The sequence below is a fragment of the Otolemur garnettii genome, unplaced genomic scaffold (genome assembly GCF_000181295.1).
Source record: "Otolemur garnettii isolate 467f Iridium unplaced genomic scaffold, OtoGar3 scaffold00001, whole genome shotgun sequence".
Classification (NCBI taxonomy): Eukaryota; Metazoa; Chordata; class Mammalia; order Primates; family Galagidae; genus Otolemur; species Otolemur garnettii.
The window spans coordinates 15,089,331-15,104,268 of NW_003852396.1; positions in this window are offsets into that span (position 1 = coordinate 15,089,331).

The window sequence follows — 14,938 nt, forward strand, 5'->3', positions numbered from 1 at the left end:
CTGAATCTTTGCCTCCTTGCCTCAATCCCTTTCTTAGCAAATATGTTCCGTCCATGACCATAGTGGATAAGCACAGGATGGATGTCAGAACCAAATTTAGGAATCTGGAACTGAGACACAGAGTGTGCAAATAATTTAGCCTTGAGAAGTAGAACTAAAAGTTCATGCACGAGGCTTCTTGTGCATATTTTCATTACAATCCAGTTACATAGTAAAGTACGAGACTACTATTCTCTTTCCCCTTCACTGCTCCTGAGCATCACGCAAATGCCCTTTCTCCTTTACTTCCCTCCCCTTTTAACTTACAGGAAATGGAGTTGTTGCTTCATTAATCAGGGAACACATATACCCTCATTTTATTCTTGCCCAACTATTAAACACAGAGAATGTAGGCAAAAATTATAAAGGTATTTAATGTACTTGCTAAGGAAAGGGTTACAGATGTCAAAAGTTCTTAATATACTTTGGATTTAACACATTCATTCTCTTTGAATCATAAAAGCTAACAGAAGGCACAGATACCATGGGTAATCCAAATGTAATTTCTCTTTGGTTTTGAAAATTGTTCTGTTCTGACATTTGAATATGGGTGTGCCTAGTGTTCAGGGAATTTGCGACACAGAGGCAGCCCTATGGTACCTGGTGGCCAGTGGCCTCTGAAAAAACAAATAACTTGTCAATCCTACCTTCTGGTGAATACCTCCCTGCTCTGGAAGAAGTAGACACATTCCCTAACCCAGGGCAAAGCAGCAGCCTGAGTGGAGTTGTCATGCCCTCTCATCTTCTGCGGCACTCTTTCTTGTCGTATTTACACTAAGGATGACAGATGTAACGGAAGAGTCTCAAACAGAAATAGAACACTCAAACACCTTGCATGTTTCCTCCTTTCCTCCCTCTCTTCCATAATAGCACATGTTTAATTCTCTTTGGGAGCCCAGGGTTTAGGATTTTGAAATATTACCCCTGTCTTTCAAGATGTTGTTGAGTTTACTGTCCATGTGAAGGTTTTAAAAATTAAAATGAATTTAAATGGTAGCTAAAATAGTTGTATAAATGATTATTTCCAATATAATAAATATCACCTAAAATTTAACTTCCATTTAGACTGACTTAAGTAATAAGAGTTTGCTCACACCTGGAAAGTGTGAGCTCTTTAACAAGAATGATATACACGTGTATAGGAAAGGATACCCGTGCTAAATTGCTAAAAGGAAATGACAGGGTACAGCATATGGTGCGTGGCACTGTCTTCCACTACCTCGCTGACTAGCTGACTACATACAAAAAATTAATATCAATGAAGGGAAAAAGTCTGGAAGAAATTTACCACGTTGCTAACAGTGGTTAGCTCAGCAGAATAGAATTGAATGGGAATGAGGAGCTTTTACTTTTTATCCTGTGTCATTCAAAATACGGTAGAGAAACAAGTGCTTTAGTGTTTTTATTTTTATATTAAGACACTGAATGTCTTTGGAACTCCTTATAGTCTCATTTGAAAATATAAGATTGTAAAAATATTTTTTGTATTTATTTATAAAATATGAGTAAATGTATCTAAAATACCTCTTATCTACCCTTAAGTTTATAATAACTAGCACGCTAATATTTTAGTAAACCATTGAATTGTTTTCTATCTTTGTGTATTTTACTCTTTGATCTACTTTTGTTCACTTAAAAAAATCTTAGCAGTTTGTTTTGACATTTACTTAAAATTTTGACTTTAGATTTAGTCACATTTAAATGCATTTGAAGGTATCTTTAATAGTTACCCAAATCATACACAATAATGCGGAACTTAATGCCATTAGGTGGCAGGATGTGTGTATCACTGAGGAGACTGGATTTAGAACAACTTTCAATTTTTTTAATTAAGAACACATGATCACATGCACAGACCCTCACAAGGGTTTTCGTCATATAGGCTGAAACTATCTTTTGATAAATTAGTGTTATTCAAATGGCTTTACCAGAAGTGATTTCATACTAAAAGCATAATGTAAAAAAAGAGAAAAGTAGTTAAAACGTATTGAATACTTATCATTTGCTCAGTACATACATTAACGCATTTGGTCCCGTTACAAGAACGACAGCGCCTACTGTTACCATATGTTGCAGACCAGAACACAGGCAGAGAAGTTAAGTAACTTGTCTAAGGCTGCACTACAAGGGAGTTACAGAAAGGTATTTAAAGACAGGTAGGGTTGCACATAGATTTATAAGCAATGTCACCCTAGAAATGAAGAGAGAGGCCAGTTTCCCCAGGAGGACCAGGAAGACTTTTTAGATTAGAGGCTTTGTTGTTCCATGTTGTGTGAGCTCCGTGGTTAAGAGATGAGCATGGAGATTAGCTATTAGGGAAAGGAAAATGTTCCATTTAAAGAACTCAGTGCAGGATGATAAATCACTCTGTAGGCAACCCATCTCTAGATAAAATGCAAAATACAATATTAATAGTATTTTTCAAAAGAAAGGAAATTATTTATAATGCAACTATCTTAAAAATGATTCTCAAGCCCATATTGAGCACTGGCTCTGTGAATGCTCCCTTCTGGGGACAGGGTGTAGGGATTCAGTCTATGTAACTCCTACCTTCAAGTAGCTCACACTCTAGTCATGGACAGGTGAGAATATTTACATAAGTCTATCATATAGTCGTGAGTATATATTTGTATCTCAAGTTGTATATTTAGCAGGAGGTCTCTTTCTGAGTAATCACCACCTGTGATTATTCCTCATAAGCCTCCTGAGAGAAAAGAATATCAAGAAAAACAGCTAGAACCGTATATCCAAATTCTGTTTGTACTTTGTCATACAGACACAAATCGACATGTCGTCATGCTTTTTATTTCCACCCTTCTGAGTAGACTCTCTGCTTGGTAAGATCTATTTCCTCTGCTGCTGCTACCACTGCTGCTGTTCTAGAATGCATAAAACACACTAAGCCAGTCTCAGCTCCCTGGGAAAGTGGGTGAGATTGTATAAATGAAGCCTGGTGAAAGCAAGGGCAGTAGCTCTGTGCTGTAATCATTTTTGTCACTGACAAATGATTCCTCCTTCACAGGTTGGCTGGGTGGGCCCTGTGAGGACAGCTTGCCTTTGCTCGTCACCGTGTAATAAAGCCCAACTCCTGAGCAGCACCGACCCCAGGCTGTCACCTGCCAGCTCATTCTAAGCTTCATTTAGACCCATCGACAGTGGCATAACCTCTCTCTTTGAAACTCAGGATTCCTTATATGTTCTCAATGGGTAAATTCTTTGGGACTCTTGATTTATTGAGAGTTATAGTTAGAAAATTCTTGAGTGATGAGTTGGTGTTCTTTCTTCACAGATGAGACCCAGAAATGTGAGCTAACCGTCCTGAAGTCAACACAGCTGTGGGAGGCTGAGGGCGCTAGTCAATTATCTCCTAGCTTCAAGGGCAGAATGTTTCCACTATATTTTACTTGACAGTAGTTTGGTAACATGTTGTAATTTTTAATCTTAGAGGATGCAATAACATTTCTGAAATTCCATTAGGAACATAAGTTTGAAGCTCTTGAAACAGAGATATGAAAGGGAAATTAGTCCTGGAAAGATCCAAGCATGGAAATGTGAGGTTGACAATTACGACAGCCAAAGAGGGTGGTGGAGATTCTTTTACTGGTTGGACCTGTTTGCTCCTTATCTGTGTAGGATCAACTAAAGTTGCACTAAGGCTCAGATGTGCGCCATGGGTTAACATATTGCCCCTCCTAGTGCTGCATTAAGGATACATGAATGGGGTTTGGACAGGTAGAAGTAGGAGGTTATTCTGACATCAACTATCCTCTCCTGCTTTGCTTAAGGCCACTGTTCCCTCCATAAAGCCTTGCTGATTGCAAGACAGTACATGTCAATGTTAACAGAGACCTTAGATATCTCCAGGTCAAAATCAATGTGGAAAATCCTTTCAGATCATTTGTGTAGTTGATCCTACACAAATGTTTTAAACTTTGTTTGACCAAGAGTGACAAGAGGCATATTACCCCAGCAGCCAGCATGTCCTCCAATTGGATAACTTAACAAGAAAGTATCACCCTTGTCCAGTCATCTGCCTCCTGTAACATTTACCCACTGCCTGCCTCCAGGGAATATAAGACTACACTTTGGGACTTGTAAACTGATAGACTCATACTTTGATTTTCTTGCCCTATAACTAGGCAAGATCATCTCCTCTTGAAGTCACCAGTCCTTTCTCTGAAAAGCTTCATTAAACAAACATTTCTTGTACACTTACTCTATGCCTAGATTGTGCTAAGAGCTGAGGACTGAGTAGATATGAGATTGTCCTCATTAGTTAGTAATATAGATATTTAAACAAACAATTATAGTACAACATAACATGCTCAGTGATAAGAATTATAAACTGGAGACACAGAGAAAGGAATGACCAAGTATGCCTAACATAACATCTGAAGCCTGGTAGCTGCTCAACAAATATTTGTAGAAAACATCAGTTCCTGAGGTTAGCCGTAAGGGGAGGGTGATAAAAGAGTATTGAACATGAGTTGGCATTTAAACTAAGCTTTTGAAAACTAATACTTATGACCTATACCAATTGAGAAGTTCTAAGTTCAAATATATTTTACTTTTCTAGTGCACTTGGATCTTGGAATGAGTGAAGGAAGGTTTGGTAGATTTTCAAGGTAGAAACTATAACCCCTTCTTCTGGTTTTCTGTGTTCCCACTGGAGCTGCCACCAGAAAAAAGGCCTTCTTTGCTTTTGCTGGTTCAGGACTTCACCATCTCTACCTCCTTGGCACACCCACCTCACTTAGTCCTCCTCTCCATCAACTCAGCATGCACATCCTCAAAAGCGTCTTCCTAAGCCCCAAGTGATCCACAGCCCCAAGCCCACATGGAATTATAGAACTTCTGGCCCCTCTCCCCGACACACTCTCTACAACCACAGACTAAAAATAAGATCCCAGAAGAGGACAAGGCAAGAAGACAGACAAATATAAAACCAGGCTTCAGGTGCAACAAGAAATGTCCATTTGTTCCCAAATGCACACACTCAGAGCACACATACAGAGTACACATAGCGAGGGCAGAGAGGGAAAGTGGAAAAACTCAGTCTTTGGAATAAGATAGGCATAGATTTGAACCTTGCCTCTACTACTTACTACCTGTGTAAAGACATGACCTCTTCAACTTCTAAAGCCTCAGTTTCTTCACTTGTAAAAGGATAAGAAGAGTTCCCATCCCACAGAGCTGTTATAAGCAGCATTTGCGAGAATGTCTGTAAAATGCCCTTTCTCCTCCAGGGTAGAGGGAGGCTTGCTTTTATCTCTCAAAATCTATTGCCTAGCAAAGTAGAGCAAATGCCCCCTTTACTATGGATTCACCATTACAAGAAGCCCGGCTCCCACAAAGGTGCTACCAATGTCACCTCTCTATCAGACATTTGCCCAACAGGGAGAAGGCCACCAGTTAGTATCCCAGTTTATGTCCTCAAAGGACAATTTTGCAAACCACCACACTTTCTCATAAATATTGCACGAACTGAGATGTTTTCTGAGAGTTTGGTATTTGAGATCAAGGCTGAGAATTGTTAACCCTTGTATCAGGTTAAGTGCCCTGCACTGGCAAAGTGTTTTCACAAAGTGGGTACATGTCAGTGGGATGTGGGAGAAGGGGACAGGTTTTCATGGCACATGCCTTTTGAGTTCAAATACACATTCCATCACTTGAAAAATTTGAGAAACAATTTAATCTCCCAAATTATTCCTCTTTCATAAGTCAAGGAAGAAAAACAATAGCTTCCTCACAAGTGTGTTATGGCATTCACTAAAATACATCAGCAAAGAACTTACAGCAATGCCAAGCATCTCGTGTACACTGTCCTCTGTGTGTGTGTATTTTCTTAGACCTTTTTTGTTTTGTCCTCTGAAATTAAAGAAGGCCTAGAGATGTCTTATTTTCTTTTTTGATCTTATCTTTGATCACTCTCTGACCTGGGGGAGGTGGCCATAATAAGAAGAGCCACCAACTAGTGTTTTTGAAAACATTAACTATTTTCTCCGAGGCTATGATTTCTGAACTACAAAGCTGTGATGCAAATGGAAACTTCACAGTATTGCCGTGAGAATTAAATGAAGGAGCAGGCACTAAATTAACGGTAGCGATGGTTATTAATGGTATCATTAAATGCATCTAACCATACTGACTCACCTCTTTTCTGAAACAACTTCAGAATTATTGGTGTGCATGAGAAATAATACCACCATCTTATTAAAAACTTATCTGCATTAGGTTGTCAAAAAGTAACCACACACACAATTGTTTTTTCTTTTGCTTATTGGAGTGAAATCCAAATACTATTACCTTCTATTTTCTTGTGCTGATTCTATTTGTTTGTAAGCCCCTCTAATGAATTAAGTTTATGCTTAAGGGCAAAAGAAATGAAGAAATTTTTTCTAATTCAAGTTTTGGAATCTAAGAAGATTTAAAAAGTGCCCTGCTGCTTCCTGAATAAATCCTCTGAAAAATAGGGGGAAAAGGCAATCTCCTTGATGAATGAGTTTCCCTGGAGTTTCCACTGAGTTACAGCACTTGGGAAGGATGATTTGCCCTTCTGGTTTCATCCTCAAAGTTGTGATAATTAATACTCCTACTAATGAAGTAGCAGATATCATTACTTCCATCACACCAGCATGATGAAAATTCATATAAAGTAGTCACTTCTAAAAATGTGCATATCTTGTTTGGAAGGGTACAGCTAAGGTGATTAAATAAGTTGTTGTCATGTACTGGTCAAACTCAAAATTAATAAACCAGTCAGATAAAAGCCGTGACTATTTCTCCCTCTCCTTCCTCCTCTCCCTACCGTGCTTGGTTCAGTTTTTCCCTTCCTTCCTTTCTTCCTCCTCCTCTCTCTTGCTCTCTGCTCCTTCTCTCTGTCTACCCTATTCCCTTCTCTCTTTCCACCTCTCCACTTCACCCCTTCCATCTTATTGCCCTTCCTCTGTTCATCCCTTCTGTTTCTTCTCTTTTCCTCCCCTCCCTTCCTTTCCTAGTGTTGCTTCCATCTCCCTTCTTTCCTTATTTACTTTCTTCCTTTAAATTACTTTCTGAGTGTGAGCATATTCTAGATGCTGTATAAGGTTGTTGGAAGTTTCAATATACTACAGTCCTCATATTACAAATTTGCTCAATGCTTTGCTGAGTGCAAAGAATTTTGGCTCCTTCATTTAAAAAGTGAAAGAGAGCTATGGAGACTGGCCTAAGTATCTTTTTTTTTCATATGAGAAATATGAAGCTGAGACAACTTGAATGACTTGTCTAATAAGAATATAATAGGGCAATTAAGCCTTGCCCTTTATCAAAAGGGTGAAAAGGATAAGTGGGAAAATTCCACATGGAAAAACATTTCTACAGAGGAAAAAAAAAAAAAGCGTTCTCTTCGATTGAAACAGGTAAAGCGCTTTTTCTCCCTAAGAGTTACCTTCCTCTTTAATATTTAAAATAGGTAGTTTGATGTTTTTAAAAATAAAAAAAAATGTGAAATAAAGATAATTCCAAAATAATAGAATTCTCCTCCTGAGAGGGTTTGCACTGCGGGGGTGGCTGGTAAATTTACCAGTATATTCTTTCTACTTTTAAGCCTTCACAATCTGTCTCCCTAATTCAATATAATTACCATCTAAACTGTGACACAGTGCATGAAGTATCTTGGCATGGAGGTAGTGTTTATTGTGTTCTGGAAATATTTGCAGTCATATAAGTTAGATGCTATTATGAAATCAGTCTACAACTGTTTAAATTCCCTACTTAGAACATGTTTGAAATATTCTCTTCAGAACAGAGGGTACAGGTGGTTCTGAGAACACCCATCATTTTTCTGTTGACTTGGCAGCCATTCTGCTCCTTCTGTGTGGCTGGCAGAATTCCAGGTCTGCTCAGCTGCAGCCCTGTGCTCAGGTGCCCAGTGGCCTAGAAGACTAGATCTTCTCTTTAATAGTTTTCTCAAATATAATCCTTCAAAAGCAAGATTTATAGCTATGTTGAAATAAACTCTCTCTTATCCAAAAAAAAAAAAAAAGAAAGAAAGAAACATCTCCTAATCAATATTTTTACTTAGTTATTCATTCAAAAATGTTATTGAGGGATTACTATGTGCTAGGCATGTGCTAGGACCTGAGGATGCAAGAATGAATAAGATCAATCTCCAAGCTCAAGGGGTTTACAACTGGTCAAAGAGAAAAAAGGCAAAGGGCACTTATAGTACAGAGAGAGCATTATGATAAAATACATTTAGTCATATACACATACACACACATATACATGTATATACACACACACACGCATGCACACAGTTATTCCTTGACTTTTGTTATGTCACAGTAAACCCATCATATTAATAAAATATGGTATAGATATACCATGGAATGTTATTCAGCCATAAAAATAAATGGAGAATTTGCATCTTTTATATTTATCTGGATGAATTTAGAGAATGTTCTCCTGGGTAAAGTACCTCAAGAATGGAAAAACTAGCCTATCATGTACTCAATATTAAGTTGAAACTAGATGATTTACAACTACAGGCCCACATGAGAGAAAAGCACAGTGAAATTGAATAAGTGGGGAACGGAGTGTGTTAGGTGAGTTCCCACCTAACGGGTACAATGTAAGCACACATGGCATACTTCCTGGGTGAAGGATTCAACTACACTTGGACTTTGTCTTACAAACTCAAACAATTTAATCTAATCATGTATATCCTCATCTTAATCTGAAAAGAAAAACAATAGACTTATCATAAATTGAAAATATTGTAAGTCAAAAATGCACTTAACACAACTTATCTACTGAACATCATAACTTAGCTGGGCCTCCATTAAATGTGTTCAGAACACTTACATTAGCCCAAAGTTAGGCAAAACAATCTGGCAACAGTATACTGTAGAATATTGGTTGTTTACCCTTGACTTGATAATTCAAAATTCAAAGTACACTTCCTATTTAATATGTATTACTTTTGCACCATCATAAAATATACAAAATTCAGTCAAACTACCATATGTCAGGGACTATTAGTAGTTACATATATAAGTATAGTATAAATTTTATTTATACATATATATAAATATTTTATAGCATTGTGTTAGAAGGGGTGTTTAAGTTTGCCTTAGAGTTTAGGAAAAGATTCCCATAGAAGATGATGTCTAAACTGAGAAATAAGAGACAATTACTGGGATAGCAAACAGGTATCACCTTCTATGTCAACTTCTATCAATTAGTAGTTGCCCTAAGAATATGGTATTAAAAAAGAATCTAGTTTTTGAGGTGTTGTTCTTCCTAATGAAATAGATTAACAAGAACTAGACTTAGGTTATTAATTTAAAAAACTAAAAAGAGAGAGAGAGAGAGAGAGAGAGAGAGAGAGAAAATATAGGAAACATCAAGAAAAAGGTAAAATTCTTACTGCCTAAGGTAATTTTTATCAATAAAGAATGATCAATAAGAGACAGGGAATAATGAAGATCAGCCCTATAACTGGCCAAACTTACTACCTTGAGGACACTTCAGGGACATCACGCAGGGAAGAAGGAAATCTAGGAATATCCCAGCAATTTTATTGAGGTGGAGAGAGAGCTAGGAGTCTGGGAAAGGAAAGTTGATCAGAATTTTCAGTTCAGAATATCAAAGAAGATAGAGCTGTATGCAGAAAGACTGGTGAGCTCAGCCAATTCTTCCTCTCACACGCAGTTCTCAGAATAGCTGTAGAATGTGCAGAGTATGCAGTGTCCTGAAGCAAGGAACTAAGGAAGAACTTTCTAGAAAAGTCTGGGTTTTATCATCATCTTCCTAAAAGAGAGGGATGGAGGTAGGGGGATGTGAGATCACAGTGTGTAACACACCTCTTGGGGGCAGGACACAATTATAAGAGGGACTTTACCTAACAAATGTAAGCAGTATAACCTGGTTTTTTGTACCCTCAATGAAGCTCCAACAATAAAAAAAAGAAGAAGGAGGCGGAGGAGAAGGAGGAGAAGGAGGACCTCCTCCTTCTCCTCTTCCTTCTTCTCCTCCTTCTCCTTCTACTGAGTAAGAAGAGTATCATGAGTAAGCCAAGTATCATGAGATTACAAACGCAGAGCAGGATGCTTAGAGTTCTGTTAGTTTTGTGGGGATGTGGAGATGGAGCTCCATCCTCCCTGGGCAGTTCTGTTAGTTGTGGGGATGTGGAGATGGAGGTCCATCCTCCATGGGCAGCTTTCCTGAGTCTTTGGGGATTGGATTTCCATGGACCATAGGTTTCTGTCAATTCTTACTGCCTAAGTTGCTTTGCCTAATTTTTTGTGTGAGTGTTCTATCTCACGCAACATATTCTGGCAGCTGGACTTGTATTAAATCTTAGGCAGCTAGATTCATACAAAACCTTCCATATCTATGATGCTTAGCAGAAGTTGGTAAGGTATTCACAGTTCTCTACTAGGATTGATACTGGTATATGGACTTTACAGGGCAGAGAAACATGGAATAATCATATTGAATGTTCTGAGGAAGAAAACCTGCCAACCAAAAATACTTTATGTAACAAATCTGACCTTCAGAAATGGAGAGATAAAAACTTACCTTGACAAAACCTGAGGCAGTTCAGTAACACACCAGACCTATCTTAAAGAAAATGCTAAAAGGAGTTTTCAACTTGAAAAAAAATCACTAATGAGAATTATGAAAGTATAAAATTCACTGGTAAAATTGAATACACAGTCAAATTCAGAATACTTGAATACTATAGCAGGGGCATGTAAATTACTCACATCTTTAGTATGAAGGTTAAAAGACAAAATTATTAAGATGATCATAATCACAAGAATTTAATAATGGATATACAATATAAAAAGATAAAAACTGTGACATCAAAACTGCAAGAATGTGTATGGGGTAGAGTAAAAGTACAAAGTTTATTTATGTGGTAAAATTTCAATTGTTAAGCCAGGCATGATGGCTTATGCCTATAATCCTAGCATTCTTAAAAGGCCAAGGCAGGAGGATTTCTTGAGCTCAGGAGTTTAAGACTTGCCTGGACAAAAGTGACACCCCATCTCTACTAAAAATAGAAAAAGAAAGTTAGCCAGGAGTTGTGGTGGGCACCTGTGGTCCCAGGTACAGGGAAGGATGAGGCAGGAGAATCACTAGAGACCAGGAATTTGAAGTTTCTGTGAAAGCTAGGCTGATGCCAGGGCACTTTAGCCTGGGGAAACAGGGCAATAGAGTAGACTTTGCCCTCCTCTCCTCCAAAAGGAAGGAAATTTAAGTTGTTATTAGCTTAAAATAGCCTGTTAAAACTATAAAATGTTTTTTTATAAGCCTCTTTGTGACCACAACGGAAAAACCCTTAGTAGATACACAAAAGATAAAAATGTAAGGAATCATGCTTTACCACTAGAGAAAATCATCTATCCAAAAAAGGAAAACAGCAAATAAAGAAGAAAAAGACAAAGGTCTATAAAACAAGCAGAAAACAATTAACAAAATACCAGTAGCAAGTCCTTACCTATCAATAATTACCTTGAATATAAATGGATTAAGTTCTGAAATCAAAAGATATAGAATCCTTTAATGAATTAAAAAACAAGACCTCACAGTATGCTACCTACTAGAGACCTGCTTCACCTTTAAGGAATTGGGTGAGGCTATGTTCAGAGCTGTTGTCAGCAGAAGGCCAGGGTCAGCTCCCAGGCCACTGGAGAAAGCCACCAGAGAGAGTCTAAAGCTGCTCACAGGGAAGGGACAGTCTGAGACTCCCAGTCTAGCAGATGGAAGTGGGTTCCTCTCTTCTCCCACCTCCCTTGCCCCATGGATATCCTTTTGACATCTGGCCACAGGCAGCAGCACAAAATAGCTGAGTACAACCAGCAAAGGTCCTGCCCAGGGAAGGGCAGCTTCTCTGCCCAGAGTCCTACCCCAGACAGAAACCTCCACCTTCCTGTGGGGGTGAGGGGTGCTCCATGAGGGCACTAGGGCTTGGAGCCACACCCCCTCCTTTTAATTGTACCTGCATGCTCTCCCTTGCCTCCCAATATTAGTTCACAACTCTGCCCTCCATGTCTAGAGTGGGTCTAGCCTGTGGGCCTGTGCTCTGATGGCTCAAATTCCATCCTGACTCTGCCAGGGATAAGTATGCCAGTCCCAAGTTGCCCATAGAGTGCTGAAGCAGTCTTAATGTCCTTCCACCTCAGAGTGTGCCCTGCTCTGCTGAAGCAGCCAGGCAGGTAACCCCGGGAGGGTGGGTATGTAAGGAGCAAATTGTGATCATTTTTATTGCATTTTATTTCATTCAGAGATAGCAGTCAATACATGGCAATTTTTTAAATCAAATAAGCATTTCAAAATGCTCCAGTATTCTTAACATTTAGGGTAAGAGATAGCTTATCATGTTGATGAAGATAATGCTGTTTCTGAATAACATGATTCAGTAAGGGGAACCTCATTGTCTGCCAAGAGGTTCTCATTTTGAAACTTCTCACACATTCCCGTCCAGCTGTGAATCAACAAGGTATATGGTCTAAGATTTTACAATGGGTCAAATTGCACAAATTTTCCCTGGAGTCTAAAAAGTTCTTCATCTTGCACATTCCAGCATGACAGGTACAGGAATGGGCACTAAAGTCACAAACACAAGAATATCAAAGTTTCTATCATTTGGGAAAAATGAGACTGTGATTAATTAAGAGTAAGTATGTGGGCCTGGTCTTCTTAGTTTTCACCAATTTAATGGAAATAGAAATTCTATTTAAAGCCTGAAATTTCCATAGAGTTACTAGTTTTTTCACTAAGGAAGGGTTCACCCGTGTTAAGAGAAAATAGAATGTGGTCTGAGATTGAATCTTGCATCCTGATGACATTGTCTTAAGTACAAAACCCTTTCTGTGAGGTCAAGATTAGAAAGATTAGAAAGATTAGGAGGAAAGAACAGTATTTATTTATTTTTTTTACAAGAGAAAGCTCTAGGTTTGTGGGTCTGCTTAATAACACTGCTTTGATCTTTCTCATTTTGTTAATCTGTAAATCCAATCACACTTGCAGTTGAACACAGAGATCTCATTCCTTCTTACAAGTAAGGCATCTTCTGAACTGCTATATGGCCAGGCAGAAGCTCTCCCTGAGAGAATCCATGTTTAATCTCATGACTCAGACAGTTTTTTACAAAATACATTTTAGTCTTAAAAGCATAGAGAAAAAAATATGATCAGTATTATAAATGGTGGGAACAATTTTGACTGGCCATTAGAAGGGTAAATCAGACACCTTTTTCTAGAAGCATATTTATTCTATTATATATACTGATATGTGCATACCTATATTATAATTTCTACCAGAAAACAAATGTAACGAATTTAACTCACTATATTAGTTATGAAAGGTTTCAGAATTATAGCAGAACAGAAATGTAGCATCTAAAATGAAAAATAAAAACATATCATCAGATTGGATTTCACTAAGGAAATGATACTATTTAATGAATGACTAGCTATTTCAAAAGACCCAGAATATTATTTCAGCTCTCATAAAAATATATTGCCTGTGAATAAAAACTTCAAATTTTAGAAACTTTGAAAGATAGAAGTGTGAAAAAAAAATGCTCACAATACAATTTTTGAGTAATCTTGGTACAGAGAAGCAAAGATACAAAAAGTAAATGGTGAAAATAATTGAAATGATTTTCTATGTAAATTATTTAAAAGTCAAAACAACAAATTTGACAAAAGTAAGTTATACTTCTGTGTGAAGCAAATCAATAATATTTGCAACGTGTGTTGAGGAACTAATTTCTTAATTCTACTTCAAAAATCTTGCAAATCAATAAGAAAAAGATAAACCACTTTAAAAGAACTATGAAAAGGGCAAAGATTTGGTGGCTCACAGCTGAGGCGGGTGGATCACTTGAGCCCACGGGTTCAAGACCAGCCTGAGCAAAAAGTGAGACCTCCGTCTCTACTAAAAATAGAAAAACTGAGGCAAGAAGATCACCTGAGTCCAAGAGTTGGAGGTTGCTGTGAGCTATGAGGCCACAGCACTCTTCCCAGGATGACAGCCTGAGACTGTCTCAAAAAACAAACAAAAAAAAGAATAAGCAGTTTAGATAGAAAGAAATACAAGTACCTCATAAACAAATGAAAACATTCCATTTTAGTATTTTAGTTCTGGTGAAAGAAATATAAATTAAAATATTAAGATTCTGTGTATCATGCATCAAATCAGAAAAGTTTATAAGGTTGATAATACATAGTGTTGGGAAGGGTGTGAAGAAATGAATATGGTTTGTAGGACTATAAATTAAGAAACTCTTCGGAAGAAAACTCAGTGCTATTGACCAAAATGTTAAACTATACACAATTATTTAATCTAGCAATCTTCGCTTTAGAAATTTGCCTAGTTATGTTTACATATACACAAAGATATATTTAAAAAATCTATGCACACAATTCAACTTATCAGCAGAGTAAAAGTAAAAAAGAATTATATTACCATTTCAAAAGAATTTTTAAAAAGGGAACAATTTAATATTCATTTATGAAAAATTCTCATTACACTAAGGATAGAAGTAAACTTATAAACTAATAAAAGTCATCTACCAAACCCACAGTAAATATGCTTTGTGGTCAAAGACTGGATGATTTCCTACTAAGAGGGAGAACAAAACAAGAATGTTTACTCTATGTTCATTCAGCATTATATTAAGAAATTCTATGGCTCGTCGCCTGTGGCTCAGGTGGCTAAGGCACCAGCCACATACACCTGAGGTGGTGGGTTCAAATCCAGCCTGAGCCGCCAAACAACAATGATGGCTGCAACCAAAAAATAGCCAGGCATTGTGGCGGGCACCTGTGGTCCCAGCTACTTGGGAGGCGGAGGCAGGAGACTCACTTGAGCCCAGGAGTTGGAGGTTGCTGTGAGCTGTGAG